The 17,197-nt window shown below is 46.5% G+C and overlaps 2 non-coding genes across 2 annotated transcripts; one reads left to right on the top strand and one right to left on the bottom strand.

Moving 5' to 3' along the window:
- Positions 1-898: 898 nt before the first annotated feature.
- Positions 899-971, bottom strand: TRNAK-CUU. Its single transcript has one exon. It is a non-coding gene; the product is annotated as a tRNA-Lys (tRNA).
- A 1,770-nt stretch (positions 972-2,741) lies between these two features.
- Positions 2,742-2,813, top strand: TRNAE-CUC. The gene has a single exon. It is a non-coding gene; the product is annotated as a tRNA-Glu (tRNA).
- The last annotated feature ends 14,384 nt before the right edge of the window (positions 2,814-17,197 follow it).

The raw sequence follows: 17,197 nt of genomic DNA, 5'->3' as shown, positions 1-17,197 counted from the left end.
CAGTTTCCCCCTCTTCTGTTTCTTTGGAGCTAACTACAAACAGCCTCATGGCCCCATTTCATGTCAGAAACATCTATTGACGGATGATCACATTTCCCCTGCTTTCCTGTCTAGGCAGTATCGGGGTGTGAGGAATCAGAAAATAATCATTGGAAATTTCTAAGCCAGCCTTTTAACATACAACATCACTTTCCCCTTTTAAAATAACATTTTTTCTATAACACTTTTGAAGACTCAACACCTTGTTCTTCTTCAAACGATGTTAACACAAGCTCTGAGCTACTAATTTCCTTACTGTTCCCTTAATATTTTTAGCAGAGTACATTGCCATAATGATAAACAGAAAACAAATTAAAACAATTTTCAATATTATTAATTGAGGACACATCTTTTTTTAAAAAACAATCGGTTTATTACCTTCTTGTTTTACTCTCAAGCCTGTTTTTATAAATCATTAGTGATGAAGTAACAAGGAGTTACAGAAATATACAAGGAATGAATACAATGTGGTCGGAATCTTCAGCCTGAAAAAATCTCTATGAAAATAAATAGGGCTGTGCGGAGACTATGAAAGGGAAGTAGTTATATGCAGCCCTGTGCAGAGCTGGAGACAATGTAAAAAGAAGTAGAGACGCTACTGATCGCTGAAGGGGGACAAGCAGTACTGAAGGGTTATTTTTTTTCTCTCTCTTGTCTGGGGTTGAACAGAAAAGGAGAAAAATCATCTCTCACTCTCATAGAAATATGGTACTGTCAATTTGTCCTCTTTTCATGTTGTGTTAAAGTTCAGAGACAGGAAAGTAATTTCCTGCCTAAGATCATCGTGAGAACAGAGAATGCATTTCAATTCAGGCCGAGACAATAACCAAAATAATGATACTGTAGCAGCAAAACTTGCCGCCCAACGTGGGGCTCGAACCCACGACCCTGAGATTAAGAGTCTCATGCTCTACCGACTGAGCTAGCCAGGCTGCACTTGTAGACCTCCCCCATGCATCGTAACAGTAGGAAAGGAACCCTAGGGAAGTTTGTGCTCTGAGGTTCCTTTTCTGACAGTAACCTTCTTCTGGTTCTTTCACCCTCCAGCTACGAAATCGGAGTGTTACAAGGGTCCAGACGCTGGGGGAAGTCACCACCCGATAACCACAGCATGCTGGATCACCCCCACCTCTCTGCTTTACACACCGCAAGCCAACTCCCGCCTTAAATAGGGGTGTCAGTGTAATGAAAGCCAGTTTCACTTTCTGCTTCTCTGCTGCTCTTCATTCACAAACCTGACCCCCCCTAAAAGGTACATTCCTCTATCATCCTTTAGTCAACCCTATAAGAACAGTAAAGAAAATAAGAAGAGATCAGTTCATTCATTAAACTAGCACGGTTTTCCCTTTGGTTATGTTAACACGAGAGATCTCTCAATGGAATAACGTCTCCAAGCAGCAGCTGTGGGGCCTTCGGGTGTAGCAGATAAAACTCTTTGTCAAAAGGATTTAGGAAATAAAAACAACATCAACACTGAGCTGCCCCTTTCCGTCTCCCTCACGCCCAGGGAAATCGTCCCTCTCATCTCTAACCAAAACAATTCGGAAATTTCTCAGACCAGCGCTCCTGGTGCTTTTCCCAGCAGGGTCCTACGGGAGAAGTCCTGCCTTGGTCTAGGGGAAATGGGCTGGTTTTGGATTCGAACTATATGCAACGGGATAAAACTTTAATAATGTGAAACAGCTAACAGAATTAGTTCAATTCACCTGTTTCCCACTGCAGACATTAAAAGACGTGATCTCCGCTGCTAAGGAAAGAGTAGGACAATTAACCTTTTGGGCCACTGAGCGTCATTATTCATTTGCTCAAGTGGTGTCGAGTCATTTAACTTTCCCCCCATCATCCTGTTGCGACGCCGTTTAATGTGAACGGACCGCTCCGTTCTGTGGTGTTTGTTAGTATCATGCCCTAGAAATAGATGAACTCCTGGAGAAGGGGATTTAGTGTTCTTCCATCAGGGGGAGGGACTGTTTAACTGATCTAATGTGGGAAAGTCACCGCTTCCCGAGAGGGGGCAGACAAGACGGTTCACATTTTTGCAGGGCATCAGGTCCCCCTGGGGAGAAGCTCCTCAAAGGAAACTTGGCCGCAGGAATGTCAGAGAAGGGGGTGACTGTTTCCTTTAGGAAGTGGGTGAGGGAAACCTGCAGGTACTTGGGCCTCCAGCTTCTGGTGAAGATATTTGTGGGGAAGGGCCTAGGACACCTGATGAGGCCAAGGAGAGAAGAGCAGGGGTGTTCAGCCCTTTGGCTGCTTCCTGAGTGTATGGAATTGACAAATTAGGAGCAGGGCTTTGTCACACAGAATCAAACTCCTGTCAGCTTCTGTGAGGTAGTATCGAAACTCCTCCCTTGCTTTTAGGACAGAATTACTGTCAGCCCCATGTGTCTTCCTGGAAGAGGCTCTAAGTAGGCAGAAGAAGAAGCTGAGAGGGCTGCACAGGTGTAAATGAAAGCAGACGAGGCTTGTTCCTCTTGAGATTTGTTTGTGTTGTTCTTGTGATGCTGGTGTAGGAGGCTGAAACTTAAGTGGAGTTTGTTTCAGTAGCCTTTGGTTGGGCTCAGGGCAGGCTGTGACCCTGAGGTTCCTTCTTTCCCTCTTGTTGTCCTTTCTGGGCAACAGAGAATGGACCAGATTCACAACTTGGAGATAAGGTAGACTGCGTAAGCCTAGGACAGGTAACAAAAGCTTGTCATAAGACCTCCCTGGTGGTCTAGTGGTTAGGATTCGGCGCTCTCACCGCCGCGGCCCGGGTTCGATTCCCGGTCAGAGAAGCAGACCTTTTTCAACTTCCAATCGAAAGAAAATCAGGATTCTTCATGATGCTGGGAAGGTCTTTGGAGACCATTTCAAAATCGAACCTTCCAGGTGCCTCAGAGCAGATTGTGGAGGCCTCTTCCCACTGAGGACCTTTTATACAAATAGAACTGTGCAAATCACTTATTCTTTTGCTTGCTAGCTAGCCTAACCAAAATTATAATAACAATAATAATAACAATCTAGGTTGACCCAAGATGAATTTTTTTCAGTTTTCTTGTTAAAACAAAACTAAAACAAAAAGTTATTTTTGTCAATCAAAATATTTCAGTAAATAAAATATTCATGCAAAAACCTTTCACACAGCTCTATAGACAAGTCTTCAAAATTAACCATCTGGAGAGATTCAGGATCATTGGTCTCTTCCATTCCTGAAGTCTAACTGCTGAAGGGTTCTGAGGGTGAACAATAGTGCATAGCTTCCACCTGTAGAATACTGGCTACCATCTTGCTCAGGGGGCTACGCATGCAAGGCAATGTGGGTTAGTGTCATATATATTTCTTTTTCTCTGTCCAAATGTCTACAGAGAGGTGTTTGTTTCACATTGCATATAAAAACAAAATCAATTTTGTTGAAACCTGGGATCAAGGTGAAACATTGTGATTGTAAGTCAAGGACAACATCTCTATTTTTCTCATCATGTTCCAGAAAATGTTAAAAGCTGTGATGGTTCTTAGAACTTTCAGACATATTGACCAGAATTTTCAAAAGATCTCACTCCCACCACTAGCGCCAGATTTTCAGAAAAACTCAGCTCCCTGTTAGGCACCTAACGGGTGAGGCTGTGAACTGATAGTGCATCTTGTTTACCATGAAATGGAGAAAACGTCTGTGGGGCGGGGTAATTGAAATGTGAAAGTAAGCGTCTTTCATATCGAGGGCGGCATACCAGTCTCCTGGATCCAGTGGGGATAATTGTGGCTAAGGAGACCATGCAGAACTTCAGGTTGACGATGTGCTTGTTGAGCAACCTGAGGTCCAAGATGGGCCTTAGGTCTCCTTTTGCTTCGAGGACGAGGAAGTAGCGGGAGTAGAACCCCTTGCCCCTGAGCTCTTGAGGCACTTCCTCCACTGCCCCTAGGGCTAGGCGGGTTTCTACGTCCTGGATGAGGAGTTGCTCGTGAGAAGGGTCCCTGAAAAGGGACGGAGAAGGAGGGTGAGAGGGCGGGGTGGAATGGAAAGGGATAGAATATCCTGCCTCTACCTTGTGGAGGACCCAACGGTCCGATGTAATAAGGGACCAAGCATGGTAGAAATGGGATAGATGGTTCAGAAAGGGATAACTGTCCGGGATATGAGCTGGTAGACTGTCCTTGAGTGTACCTTCAAAATGGACGCTTAGGGCCTGGAGGTGGCTTGGATTGCCCTTGACCCTGCCCGGGGCGGGGGAGGGGGGAAACGTGATGGTCTACATCAAGGGTACCTGCTTCTCCTATGGGAGAAGTCCTGCCTTGGTCTAGGTGGGAAGGGGTGTTGTTGGGTGGTCTGGGGTTTAAACGGCTTCCTTTGAGTAGCCAAGGTATGCATGCCCAAGGATTTAATAGTGTTTAATAGTGTTTCTTGTGTCCTTCAGGCCCTGGCCATCAAAGGGGAGATCCTGTATGGTGTGCTGCACTTCAGGAGGAAGACCTCATGGCTGGAGCCAGGCGTTTCAATGCATGGTGATGCCGGATGCCAGAGTGCATGCTGCCGTGTCCGCAGCATCGAGGGAACCCTGAAGGGAGGTTCGAGCTACCAACTTGCCCTCCTCAGCAATGGCCCCCAGTTCCGTACGGGCCTCTGCTGGAAGAATGTCTTGGAATTTAAGGACTGCAGATCATGAGTTGAAATTGTATCTACTGAAGATCGCAAGTTGGTTCACAATCCGTAGTGAAAGGTCACCAGTAGAATAAACTTTTCTTCTGAAAAGGTCCAGCCACTTAGCATCCTTTGATCTGGGGGTAGGCCCTTGCTGGCCCTCTCTCTCTTTTACGTTCACCATGTCTACCACAAGCGAACATGGGACTGGGTGGGTAAAAAGGTATTTGTATCCCTTGGTGGGAACAAAGTACTTTCTTTCCACCCCTTTGGCTGTGGGGGGGATGGAGGTTGGAGTTAGCCAGAGAGCTTTGGCATTGGTTTGGATGGTTTTGTTCATGGGGATGTCCACCCTGGAAGGCCCTTCTGGGCCTAAGATGTCCACCATAGGATCCTTCTCCTCCACAACCTTCTCAACTTGGAGGTTCATATTGAGGACTATGCGCCTAAGTAGTTCTTGCAGGACTCTAAAGTCCATCGGGGGTGGGCCAGATGTGGACGTGCCGGTCATGGCCTCATCAGGGGAAGACGAGGACGACACCACCGGGAGAGCCGGATTGGAAGTGGCCCTTTAGTCTGCTGTGGCCAGATCTTTCTGGGCACCTGGGGTAGCTTCTACCACAGGGGCTGACTCCATGGGTTGCTCCAGGTCTGGAGGAGGGCGGCTGAGGGTTGCCTCAGGAGGCTGGGCGCCTGATCGTGTCGACAGGCGGGCAACGTAAGGGGTGCCCTGGGCCTGATGATATGTCCAGGGGGTCCAAAATTGCCACTGGGATTGCCAGTGGGACGCCAACCTGGGGAGCGGGGCCAGGGGTTTCACCACGCTCCGCCCTGCACTCCGGCCGGGGGAGTGGGGCCCGGCATTCTGGCTGGGAGATCGGGGCCGGGTGCTTGCTGCACTTCGGCCAGAGGAGCAGGACCGGGGGTTTTGCTGCTCTCTGCCCGGCACTCCGGCCGGGGAAGCGGGGCCTGGGGCTTGCCACACTCACCCGGCACTCCGGTCGCACTCCGCCTTGGGGCGGCACTTCTCAAGGGGCAGCCTTCTGGCCCTTTGGGGCGGCACCTTTGCTTCAGTGGTGGCACTCCAGCTTTTTTTTTGCTTGGGGCGGCAAAAAACCAAGAGCCAGCTCTGCTTGCTGCGCTCCGCCCGGCGCTCCGGCCCGGGAAGCGGAACCACGGGTTTGCTGCTCTTCGCCTGGGGCTCCAATGGAGCGGGACCAGGGGCTTGCTGCACTCCGTCTGGCGCTCCTCAGTGATGAGCAGTCATTTTCAGCACCATCTTCAGGGAAGATTCTGCATGCAAAAGGCCACATTCCTCAGGTATGACCTCACCACCCCTATGCAGCAGCAGTGTGCGAAATCCCCTCCCTGTTTCCTATGGCCCCACCCTCGAGTGGAGGGAAACCACCCAAGGCAGCAGCTGCTCCTGTCTGGGTTCCTCTGCACATGGCACAGCTGCGTTGGTGTCACACTGCCAGCAGACCCTGTAGGAGTCCCTGGTACCACTAAGTGAAGCCCCCCATGCACCACCCCTCATGAGTCCTCTCGCCACACCGCGGTAATATCCCTTATTATATACAAACTTTCAATGAACACAACCGTGCAAACAGAACTCAAAGTATCAGAGGGGTAGCCGTTTTAGTCTGAATCTGTAAAAAGCAACAGAGGGTCCTGTGGCACCTTTAAGACTAACAGAAGTATTGGGAGCATAAGCTTTCGTGGGTAAGAACCTCACTTATTCAGATGCAAGTAATGGAAATCTCCAGAGGCAGGTATAAATCAGTATGGAGATAACGAGGTTAGTTCAATCAGGGAGGGTGAGGTGCTCTGCTAGCAGTTGAGGTGTGAACACCAGGGGAGGAGAAACTGCTTCTGTAGTTGGATAGCCATTCACAGTCTTTGTTTAATCCTGATCTGATGGTGTCAAATTTGCAAATGAACTGGAGCTCAGCAGTTTCTCTTTGGAGTCTGGTCCTGAAGTTTTTTTGCTGTAAGATGGCTACCTTTACATCTGCTATTGTGTGGCCAGGGAAGTTGAAGTGTTCTCCTACAGATTTTTGTATATTACCATTCCTGATATCTGACTTGTGTCCATTTATCCTCTTGCGTAGTGACTGTCCAGTTTGGCCAATGTACATAGCAGAGGGGCATTGCTGGCATATGATAGCATATATAACATTGGTGGACCTGCAGGTGAATGAGCCGGTGATGTTGTAGCTGATCTGGTTAGGTCCTGTGATGGTGTTGCTAGTGTAGATATGTGGGCAGAGTTGGCGTCGAGGTTTGTTGCATGGGTTGGTTCCTGAGTTAGAGTTGTAAAAGGCAACAGAGGGTCCTGTGGCACCTTTGAGACTAACAGAAGTATTGGGAGCATAAGCTTTCGTAGGTAAGAACCTCACTTCTTCAGATGCAAGTTAGAGTTAGAGTTGTTATGGTGTGGTGCGTGGTTGCTGGTGAGAATATGCTTAAGGTTGGCAGGTTGTCTGTGGGCGAGAACTGGCCTGCCTCCCAAGGTCTGTGAAAGTGAGGGATCATTGTCCAGGATGGGTTGTAGATCACTGATGATGCGTTGGAGAGGTTTAAGCTGAGGACTGTAGGTGATGGCCAGTGGAGTTCTGTTGGTTTCTCTTCTGGGCCTGTCTTGTAGCAGGAGGCTTCTGGGTACACGTCTGGCTCTGTTGATTTGTTTCTTTATTTCCTTGTGTGGGTATCGTAGTTTTGAGAATGCTTGGTGAAGATCTTGTAGGTGTTGGTCTCTGTCTGAGGGGTTGGAGCAGATGCGATTGTACCTTAGTGCTTGGCTGTAGACGATGGATCGTGTGGTGTGACCGGGGTGGAAGCTGGAGGCATGAAGGTAGGCGTAGCGGTCGGTGGGTTTTCGGTATAGGGTGGTGTTAATGTGGCCATCACTTATTTGTACGGTGGTGTCTAGGAAGTGGACCTCCCGTGTAGATTGGTCCAGGCTGAGGTTGATGGTGGGGTGGAAGCTGTTGAAATCATGGTGGAAGTCTTCCAGGGTCTCCTTTCCATGGGTCCAGATGATGAAGATGTCATCAGAATAGCGTAGGTAGAGAAGGGGCATGAGTGGACGAGAGCTGAGGAAGCGTTGTTCCAGGTCAGCCATAAAAATGTTGGCATATTGTGGGGCCATGCGGGTGCCCATAGCGGTGCCACTGGTCTGGAGGTATATATTGTCACCAAATTTGAAGTAATTGTGCGTGAGGATAAAGTCACAGAGCTCAGCAATAAGTTGTGCTGTGTCATCATCGGGGATACTGTTCCTGACAGCTTGTATTCCATCTGTGTGTGGGATGTTTGTGTAGAGATCCTCTACATCCATGGTGGTTAGGATGGTGTTTTCTGGGAGGTCACCAATGCATTGTAGTTTTCTCAGGAAATCTGTGGTGTCACAGAGATAGCTGGGAGTGCTGGTGGCGTAGGGTCTAAGTAGGGAGTCCACATATCCAGACAGTCCTTCAGTGAGAGTGCCAGTGCCCGAGATGATGTGGCGTCCAGGATTTCCAGGTTTGTGGATCTTAGGTAGTAGATAGAATAACCCCGGTCGGGGCTCTAAGGGTATGTTGATTTGTTCCTGTGTTAGTGTAGGGAGTGTCCTGAGTAGATGGTGCAGTTTCTTAGTGTATTCCTCAGTGGGATCTGAGGAAAGTGACCTGTAGAATTTGGTATTGGAGAGTTGTCTGGCAGCCTCCTTCTGGTAGTCAGACCTGTTCATGATTTCAACAGCACCTCCTTTATCAGCCTCTTTGATGATAATGTCAGGGTGGTTTCTGAGGCTGTGGATGGCATTGCGTTCTGCACGACTTAGGTTATGAGACAAGCGATGTTGTTTTTCCACAATTTCTGCCTGTGCACGTCGGCAGAAGCATTCTATGTATAGGTCCAGACTGTCATTTCGACCCTCAGGAGGAGTCCATGTGGAGTTCTTCTTCCTGTGTTGTTGGTGGGAGGGTATCCGTGTATCAAAGAACTCAAAGAACTTTTTTGGGGGGAGGATGGGGCATAAAGTTACAGATGAGTTTACACCTGCCTCTTCTTTTCTACATGGATTCTGGGATAGAGCACCATGGCTCAAAATTGTCAGGGGCACTGACGCCCGACAAATCCAGGCTAGAGAGAGGGCCCAGTTTTTTCCCAATGCTGCCATCTTGTAAAACAGCAGTTTGAAATAAGGGCAGCAGTTAGGATTTTCTTTTCCCTTTCAAAAATGAGTGCTGCAAAAAAAGAAAAGAAAAGTCGACAATGAGTGTCGGGTTTTCAACAAAGAATGGAATACAAAATATTTTTTCACAAACGTGAACTCGAAGGCTGTATGCCTGATTTGTCAAGAGAGCATCGTGGTGTTCAAGGAGGACAATTTGAATCGCCATTTTTCAAGGAAACATCCTAATTGTGGCAGCAATTTAACAACTGAGGAAAGGGCAAGAAAAGCTGAGCAACTCGCCACAAACTTAAAAACTCAGCAAAATATTTATGTGCGACGGTCTGCAATTCAGGAAGCCACTACAAAGGCAAGTTACGTTCTGGAGTTTAAAATCCCTAAACAAAATAAGCCTTTTGCTGAAGGGGAGTTTTTGAAAGAATGCTTGGTTGATGTTTCTGGCATGCTGTGCCCGGAATACCAAAACAAATTTGAGAACATTAGTTTGTCACGAAGAACTGTTACTCGCCGTGTAGAAGTGATTGATGAACATTTGGCTTCTGAGTTGAACAAGAAAGCACAGGGCTTTACATTTGTAAGCAGAGTCAGGATGAGCTCTACCCTGACATCTGGTGGTGAATTATGGCGAGTGTGGAAAAGAACTCCAGGGGCTGATCTTGTTTGCATAGGCACACCCACCCGCCTGGCATGAAACAACAGCAACTGAAAGTGGTTACTTTGGCTGGTGTGGGATCCCCAGTTTTCTCTGTTATTGGGGCAGGAAGAATAAAGTTTTGTTACCCTGATTCTGTGAATCAAGGCAAGTGGAACTGTTGTATGACAGAAGGACTGAGTGAGTCCTTCACCATTACCTAAGTAGCACTTGCTTGACAAGGGGTATGGGTTACAAAACCCACTGAATTGAAAAAGGATGGGGACAGGGAGTTGTATCTGATGGTATGGGTCTTCTCTGAGGGTTTGAAACACCAATTGCACCACTGTCTCTCTCCACTGTTGAATGTCAGAGCTAATTTTGATTCCGTTAGGAGTCTAGTTACAGGCTGCTGAGCTGAATTCACTTTGGGCCGATGGTGCACTAGCACTGGGGCTCCCCTACTTTAAGTTGATATTGCTAAGAGCTGAAATCACAAAAAAGCTAAAGTTATTAAAAGCTGGGATCACTGAGTGCTGTGTTAACTAGTGGAGGAGCCTGAAGCTATATTGCTAAGCAGCTGGCGGAGCAATTTGTGGGGACAACTGGAGGATCAGCGAGCAGTGTGGGGCTGGTTGGAGCAGCCTAAAGAACGGCGAGCGGAGCTGTTTGCTGGGATGGCTGGAGCGGCTCACAGGTCGGTGAGCGGAGCGGAGCAGCTTGTAGAGCAGAACAGTTTGTGGGACGGCAGGAAGTGGACTGGCTCGTGGTGAAGGCTATGGCGGAACCCCATGGAGAGTCGGCTAGCCGGCCTTGGATCACGTAAGGTGCCCCATAACACCTTGCATGCCCCTCCTTTTTACTCTGGGGCTGCACTGACTAGGGACAGAGACTTTGGGGTCTGTTGGACTTTTGGGACTTTGGGTGGTTGCTGGACCGAAGAGACTTTGGGGGTGTTGGACTTTGGGGACTCTGGGTGATTTTTGGGTTGCTGGATTCAAGAACCAAAGGGAAAGGACACAGCCCAATTTGCTGGGGTGTGTTTTTGCTCATGGTTTGTGTTATGAATCCTGTTTGTGGTGTTTTTCCAATTTAATGCTAATGTCGTTTACCTCATGTTATTAAACATTTTCTGTTACACTCAGACTCCGTGCTTGCGAGAGGGGAAGTATTGCCTCTTAGAGGCACCCAGGGGGTGGTATGTAATTGTCCCAGGTCACTGGGTGGGGGCTCGATCCGGTTTTGCATTGCGTTATTGAAACGGAACCCCTAGATACAGAACCTGGCCCTTGTTGCTGCCAACTTGGATGGGCAGAAGGGTTACACATTGTTTTCATTAGCTCTCGATGACAGCACTGACATTAAAGACACAGCACAGTTACTGATTTTTGTCAGTGGAATTGACGACAAATTTGAAATCACAGAGGAATTTTTATCAATGGAATCAATGAAAGGTACAACTAAGGGATTGGATTTATACGAGAGGGTGTCTGGGTGCCTTGAACGTCTGAAGCTCCCCTGGAGTAAACTGGCAAATGTAACCACAGATGGATCACCAAATTTAACAGGGAAAAACGTAGGATTTTGTCCTGAATTCTTTTTAAAAGTAAAAGAAGATGACCCTGATAAAGAGGTGATTTTTCTGCATTGTATTATACATCAGGAGGCCCTTTGCAAAAATGTCCTGGACATTGATCATGTTTTTCACACAGTAGTGAAAATAGTGAACGACATAAGAGTGAGGGGACTTAATCATTGGCATTTCATTTCCTTTTTCGAAGACACTGATGCCGAACACCAGGACTTACTTTATCATACAAATGTCTGCTGGCTCAGCCTAGGAAAGTTATTGCAGCGAGTGTGGGAGCTCAGAGATGAAATCTGCACTTTTCTGGAGATTCAGGGGAAAGAAAATGATTTCCCTGAATTAAAGAATTCAAACTGGGTGTGCGACCTTGCTTTTGGTGTGGATATCTTGGCACATTTAAATGAACTTAATGCAAACCTGCAAGCAAAGAATGTGTTTGTACACATTTTGTATTCTAGTATGACAGCTTTCAAAGCCAAGTTAGTCTTGTTTTCAAAATAAATTAAGGACAAAGTGCAGAGCAGAGAGAAAAGTAGAGCAAAATTTTGAGTGACTTGCATGGAGAGTTTTCTCGTCGATTCTCTGACTTTGAGAAGATAGAGAAGACACTGGAGCTGGTGTCATGCCCACTGTCATTTGACTACAAGAAAGCCCCACAAGAATTACAACTGGAGCTCATTGATCTCCAGTGCGATTCCACCTTGAAGGAAAGTACAATTCAGAAAAACTGGATTAGTGTTATGTCTCCTTGAGTGAAACAAAGTTCCCAAATATCTGCAAGGTGGCACAGAAAATCCTTGTTTTGTTTGGCTCCACCTATGTGTGCGAACAAACATTTTTTCTGATGAATTACAACAAATCTCGCTACAGATCCCAGTTAACTGAACAAGTATCAGGGGGTAGCCGTGTTAGTCTGTATCTACAAAAACAACAAGGAGTCTGGTGGCACCTTAAAGACTAACAGATTTATTTGGCCATAAGCTTTCGTGGGTAAAAACCTGATCAGTTAACTGATCAGCATCTCAGCTCGGTATTGTGGATTTCCACAACAAGAATGACACCGGACTTTAATGCCATTGTAAAAAAGGGTGACCAGCTGCATTGTTCACATTAATCAAAGAGGGTGTGGAAAGGGGTTAAGTTTGGTTTAATTATTGTAATACGTTGTTATGATGGTATATTTATTATAATAAGTAAGGTTTTCTGTTTATTTCCACTAAAATGTATCTTTATTAAATAGAATTTATTTGAATATCTCTGAATTGTTAATTTTGTGAGTGTTCATGGCCCTCGGGCCAAAAAGTTTGCCCACCCCCACTCCAGGAGTTCAGCTAATTCTAGGGCATGATGTTGTCAGCAGAAGGAAAGGGCTGGTTTTGTTCTTGTCTTTTAAATCTCAAGCACTCTTTCTTTCACACTCAGGAATACATCAGGATAGATTTTTGTGTGTGATTTTTTAGGATTGACTTGATGTAGCTGCTAAATTTGAGGGAGGACCCCGAAAGTGTCTGGTGCCAGTGTGGAGGGTGTTTTCCTTGTCACTTAGTTGTCACACTCTGTTTCCCCTGAGAATTCCAACTGCTTTAGTAGTTAGTGTGGGTCTATCTTCCTAGACATTTCTGTCATTGGATGACATAAAAGGTCACCTGAAGGGGACGGTGGAGGAAAAGTTGAGTAATTAGACATCCTTTGAAAGAGTGAATAACAAATCTCATTGCCACAAAAGAGTCATTGTCTTATTCTTTCCTTGGCAGCCTAGATCACATTTTTTAATGTCTAAAGTGAAGACCTAGTCCAACAGGTGAAATGAAGATGATTCTGCTAGCTGAGTTTAAATGGCTTTGCATTTCAAGGAGCCCGAAATGTAATCAAGACCAGATCCAAAAGCAGATGAATACAACAGAGACATGGCTCTGAGAGAGTCTATCTGTCTTAGAAAGCACTCAGAGCGCTGTCTGGAACTTTATCAGTGCTTTTGTTAGAAAGGAGAGATATGATTTGCATGGGTTGTGTGAGTGAAAAAGATAGGAGCAGCTGAGAATGCGGCTGATGTTGTATTTCCTAAATACTTTCCCAAAAGCGTTTGGCCTGCCAGGCCCCTAAGGACTTGAGAATGTTCTTGGAGACAGGGCTGGCTCCAGGCACCAGCCCACCAAGCTTGTGCTTGGGGCGGCACCTGGAGGGGGGCAGCGCGGTGCTCCGGCTCCAGCCGCCGGGGAGAGCGGGGCTATGGCCGGGGCTCGACGCCCTCCCCCCGGTGCTCTGGCCGCTGGGGAGAGCTGAGCCCCGGGCGGGCTCGACGCCCTCCCCCCGGCGCTCTGGCTGCCAGGGAGAGCGGAGCCCCGGCTGGGGCTCGCTGCCCTCCCCCCGGGGCTCCGGCCGCCTTCCCATGCCACGCTGGGGGGAGAGGGAGGGGCGGCCAGAGGCTTTTTTGCCTGTGTGACAATGCGGTTCTGGCGGAACCCAACTGAGAGTGCCAACTCAGGACAAATTGCTCAAATAGGGCAGTTACAGCCCAAGGCTGGGGTTTTTTCCACCTCTAAGGCAAACCAAACCAGCCAGACTAAGAGTGGGGTCTCACCCCACTGGCTAACCGCAAGTCTCACAAGCAATCTCCTTAGACACTCCAGTTTCCCAGTATTACCACCAGTGCCACTCGTTATGGGGACAAATGGTTATGAAAACCAATACCCCAGTAAAAGAAAAAGGTTCTCCTGATCCCAAAGGACCAAGCCCCAGACTCAGGTCAATATACAAATCAGATCTTACCCACAAATCACGCTGCTGCCAATCCTTTAGAATCTAAAATCTAAAGGTTTATTCATAAAAGGAAAAAGATAGAGATGAGAGTTAGAATTGGTTAAATGGAATCAATTACATACAGTAATGGCAAAGTTCTCGGTTCAGGCTTGCAGCAGCGATGGAATAAACTGCAGGTTCAAATCAAGTCTCTGGAATACATCCCCCGCTGGGATGGGTCCTCAGTCCTTTGTTCAAAGCTTCAGCTTGTAGCAAAGTTCCTCCAGAGGTATGAAGCAGGATTGAAGACAAGATGGAGATGAGGCATCAGCCTTATATAGTCTTTTCCAGGTGTAAGAACACCTCTTTGTTCTTACTGTGGAAAATTAAAGCAAAATGGAGTCTGGAGTCACATGGGCCAGTCCCTGCATACTTTGCTGAGTTACAAGGCGTACCTGCCTTCTCTCAATGGGTCCATTGTATAGCTGATGGTCCTTAATGGGCCATCAAGCAGGCTAGGCAGAGCTAATCTCAGCTTGTCTGGGATGTCACCCAGAAGCATAGCATAAGTTTGCCATACAGACAGTATAGAGACAATATTCATAACTTCAACTACAAAACTGATACACACATATAGACAGCATAATCATAACCAGTAAACCATAACCTTGTCCTAGACACCCCATTTGACCCCCTTTACACAAGATTTGGGTGCCACTACAGGACCGTGGTTGCAACAATGATCTACACGGTCCCAGTTTATGTCAATAACGTCACAGCCTGGGGTGGCAAAAAAGCCAGAGCCGGCCCTGCTTGGAGACAGTATTGTCTTGAGAGCTCGCACATCTTTAGGGGTACAAAAGGGTGACTTGGTAGTTTAGTGAATGAATTCAGTGATTGTTGGTGATGATGATGGTGTTGATGGGGTGGAATAAATGAGAAATGAGGGTGTAGCACATAGAGCGATGTTCCTATCAGTTCGTGCCAATTTTGTGAATAAAAGGACCAGTAAAAATGAAGCAATACTAGTGAGAAAGAAGAAGATAGGTAAACCTACAGTACAGTATGTAACAAGATAAGTGTAGCAAATTGGCTACGTCAGTCCAGTGCTTAATCTCATGGATGTCGGTTGAAGGAGCCCCAGATCGGGTGCCCTCCCTACTCTGGTTAGTGTGGTGTGTTCTCACAGTATCTCCTTGCTTTCCATGTAAGCTCAGAGAAGGATATTATAACCTAGTATTGTGGCATTAAATGGCAAACTTTTCTCTTTTAAAGGTCTCTTTCCAGTCAGTGAAACCTGTGGTGAAAAACTTTCCATTGATTTTACTGCATTTGGGTTTCTTGTCTTGTAATGGGTTGCTAGGAGCTGTCAGGGAACTGTCCATGGAAAAGTGGAGTGGGTGTGAGCAGTGGCTACTAAGAAAGCCTTAGAGAAGGGCCCAGAAAGTGGCAGTAGCTGGTTTCTGTAGTAGAGTGGTTCATGTGTTTGCCTGATATGCAAAAGGGCACTGACTTGAAACCCAGCAGAATCAGTGTTGGTTTCTAACTCCAACTGTAGCTATTACATTTTCTTCCTCATTAGTTTCTCCTTTCATGAGACTTTAAGATCTAAAGGAAGCAATTAGCCTACATGTTGAGGGAAGGAATGGCCATCATTTGGGAGATTGCCAGCTACATAACAAATATGAGCGTAGAAGAATACCAACCCTTAGTTTTGCAGATTTAGATCCCAGCCAGCAGTTTTCCTCTCTTCTGTTTCATTTGTGCTAACTAGAAAACCATGTAATATTTTTTTAAAGCATGAAACAATATATATTTTAAAAATTAAACATGCTGAAGCAGATGCTTTCAGATAGCAAGGGAGATTCAAATGAGGCCATTTCTTCAGGTAGAGAAAGAGGGAAGTTTCATGGGTGGGATTTGAACCCCCTCTTCCCAGAACACCCAAGTGAAAGGAAGACAGACTCATAGATCTGGCACCTTAGCCCACTCAGCCACTGGGTAGACAGAAAGAACAAGAAGTACTTGTGGCACCTTAGCCGTGGTCTACACTGGTGTGTGTGTGGGGGGATCCATCTATGATATGCAACTTCAGCTATGCTAATAGCCGACTCCGCTTGGGCCTCTCGCCGTGGTGGAGTTCCAGAGTCGACGGCAAAGCGATCGGGGATCAATTTATCCACGTCTACACTAGACGCAATAAATCGATCCCCAATAGATCGATCACTACCCGTCGATCTGGCGAGTAGTGTAGACGTAACCTTAGAGACTAACAAATTTATTTGGGCATTAGCTTTCATGGGCTAAAACCCACTTCATCGGATGCATGCAGTGGAAAATACAGTAGCAAGATATATATACACACAAAGAACATGAAAAAATGGGTGTTGCCATACCAACCTTAACAAGAGTAATCAATTAAGGTGGGCTATTATCAGCAGGAGAAAAAAAACCTTTTGTAATGATACTCAGGATGGCCCATTTCCAACAGTTGATAAGAAGGTGTGAGTAACTGTAGGGGAAGAATTAGCATGGGGAAATAGTTTTTACTTTGTGTAATGATCCATCAACTCCCAGTCTTTATTCTGCTAGGGCCTGGTTCTTTGCATCCAGCCTGTGTGAGTGTAGTGAAAGTGGTTGGTTTGCAGAGGGCTATGATGGTAATAAGCACAATTTCAGGGGTGGCAGATTTCCCAGGCTTATGTCCCCATCTATGCTGCACAAGGGGTTACTATTTTTATTGTTCAAACATTTATTTTGATCAAAAATGGCTTTTTTACAGATCTAAAAATTGGTTAAAATTTTGTTTCCATTCTGCCTAGTGCCCAATTAATAACTCCATGATGGGAACATGGTTATGGCCACCTCCCTCCCTGGTCCTTCCACTTAGATAGACAACACTGAGTGCTGAGATTTTCACTGGGACTTTTCAACTTAATTTTAACGGGGGCTGATTGCTTAAATCACCCGGACAGCTTTGAAAACCTCAGGCTAAGTTATTATCTTGGAGTCTCTGCACGTTTTGGTGAAAGCCACATTTACTGACTGCTTTGCTAAAGGCTTCCTTGACCTCTCAAAGGGCCCAGTGAGCCTGGAGTGGTTGCTTTGCCGGAGCTGGTCACAGATGGGCGTAGCCCAGGTAAGAGATATAAAGCTGTTCCTGGTGAAGTGTCCAGAGGTCACTGCTGGGGCCTAGTTGTTTGCGTCTGTCCTGTGAGCGTAGTGAAGGTGGTTGATTTGCAGAGGGCTATACTGGCAATGAGTCCAATTTCAGGGGTGGCAGATTTCCCAGGCTTACGTCCCCACATACGCTGCACCAGGAGTTACTATTTTTATTTTCCAAACATTTATTTTGATCATAGACGGCTTTTTCACAGATCTAAAAAATTCATTACAATTTTGTCT

This window comes from Trachemys scripta, chromosome 14 (genome assembly GCF_013100865.1).
Source record: "Trachemys scripta elegans isolate TJP31775 chromosome 14, CAS_Tse_1.0, whole genome shotgun sequence".
NCBI classification, from domain to species: domain Eukaryota; kingdom Metazoa; phylum Chordata; order Testudines; family Emydidae; genus Trachemys; species Trachemys scripta.
This window is presented reverse-complemented; position numbering and strand designations above follow the sequence as displayed.